Source organism: Myotis davidii, unplaced genomic scaffold (assembly GCF_000327345.1).
Source record: "Myotis davidii unplaced genomic scaffold, ASM32734v1 scaffold79, whole genome shotgun sequence".
NCBI classification, from domain to species: Eukaryota; Metazoa; Chordata; class Mammalia; order Chiroptera; family Vespertilionidae; genus Myotis; species Myotis davidii.
In genome coordinates, this window is record NW_006294339.1 from 2,586,963 (window position 1) to 2,589,285 (window position 2,323).

Consider the following 2,323-nt stretch of genomic DNA (forward strand, 5'->3'; position numbering starts at 1 on the left):
AGTAACTTTAGGTCACAAAAGTTACACCATACCTATACATTTGTTTAATGGAGTCACTACCAATTAGGAATATTTTCTGAACATTTCAACAGAACTTCAGATAAAGCTTCTCAAGATATCCTATGGAACAGATGGAGAAATGTGGGTTGGCTAACAGGTGGTACTTTAGGTAGATATTTATGACTCTGAGTGGCTATACTAAAAGAATGATGATTAACAGAACAAAATAATACCTCTGTGGAAGACCTCTATCCTTATCCCCAGTCAACATTTTTATTAATTAAGGATGAAAAAAGTATGCTTATCAATTTGCAGATGACACAAATTGGCTAATATGCCAGATGACAGAATCAGCGCACAAAAAGATCTGAGCAAGCTAGAAAGATGGGTTGCAATCAATAAGATATTATAAGGATAAAAGTAAAAGCCTATCTATTCAGACTTAAAAAATCAATCACACAAGGATTAGTCTAGATTAGGGTTGGCAAATGACTGCTTGTGAGCCCAATTCTAGTCTGCCACCTGTTTTTGTACAGCCTAAGAATGCTTTTCTATAATATACTAGAGGCCCAGTTCACAAAATTTGTACACAGGTAGGGTTCCTACCGGCCACTGGCTGGGGCACCTCCCTTCCCTGGGGTGCCTGCTATTGCCGACCTGGAAGGCCTCCCTTCCCGGCCCTGCCCCTGGTCAAACTCCTGGTTGAGGGGACAATTTGCATATTAGGCTTTTTTTATATATATATAGGATAGGTTTGGTTCATTACAAAGTCACTCTAAGGCAAGGGTGTACTATATCTGCTCCCAAAGGTAAAAGAGTTGCACTCCATCAAATTTTCAGGCACTGTGCTGGTAACGCAAAGATGACTATACCTAAGACAAAGACAGTGACTAAAACTTGGTTCTTGCCTTCAAGCTGAGTCAAGGAAGATGGACAAACATGCATATGTTATATGCTTATAGTGTTATCTACATCCAGAATGCTGTGTTCAGTTCTGGGGAGTACATTTTAAAATATGTATTTATTGATTTTAGAGAGGGGTAGATATAAACATCGATGAGAGAGAAACATCATCCATCAGCTGCTTCCTGCATGCTCCCCACTGGGGATCAACCCCAAAACCTGGGCATATACCCTGACCAGGAATTGAACCGTGACCTCTTGGTTCCTAGGTGGATGCTCAACCACTGATCAATACCTGCCGAGCTAGGCAGTACATTTTAAGTAGGACATTATCAGGCTTGATATTGTTCAGAGGAGAGCAAAAAGTTGACAATCTGTAAAGTATGTTACATGAATAAAGCTAAAAGAACAGGGGTTGAAACATTTCAAGAAATGAGAGAAATACTATAATTTTTAATATCATACGTGTTCACAAATGGAAAAAGGATTAGAATTTTTCTTTTACAACTAGACTTAACAAATGTGAATTTTAAGCAGGAAGATATCATAGATATAAGAACTTTCTGGAAAAAAGTAAAGATTTAAAATCTTTTCCATCTCTGAAAGTGTCCAAGAAGACTAGGTAATAATCTATGAAAGAAACTAAAGGAAGAATTCCTGCATTTGGTGGTTCTTTCAGATGCAGTCAAATTCTAGGAAAGGTAGATTGCAAACAGGTAATGAAGGATCTTAAAAGTCAGGTTAAAGGCAATGGGTTTAAATAAATAAAGACAATGGGTTTTAGCCTGTAGCCCCATTTTCCTCAGCGACATTTAACAATGTCTAGAGACACGTGGGCTGTACAACTTGGGATGGGGTGTGATGCTATCGGCACACAGTGGGCATTTTGTCTTGTCCTGCCCTCGAAATCCAGAGCCGCGGAACTACCCACGCACCTCCCGTTCGCCTGCCCTTTCAGATCCTTCCTTCCAGAAACCCCTCCAGGTTAGTCCTCGTCCACTTTCTCCGTAACCAGCCCCCTCTCCCCTGGCATCCCCTGGGCACTCCCGTGTAAAGGAGAACACAGCTACTCCGGCCCCAGTGCCATCTGCGCTGGGGACCCCTCCGAGGCAAAGCTGCCCGACTCCGCCCCTCACCTCCAGCCCAACACACGCTCCTCCTAAGTCCAGGCCCTTTCAAGACCTCCGAGAGCCCTAAACACTCATACACGCCCCAAGTTATATAAAATACATTAATGAACCCACATCCTACATTAAACCTGGTAGATGTAGTAACTGCAATCGTTTTTTCCCTTTTGGGGGGTCAAAACATTATTTCAAAACTCAAAAAAGTTTGTGGGCTGGCATTCATGTGTCTCTAGGGCTAAAGACCTTCGTCAGGCTTTTCCCCTCGCAGCCCCCGCGCCCGCCGCCCCACAGCG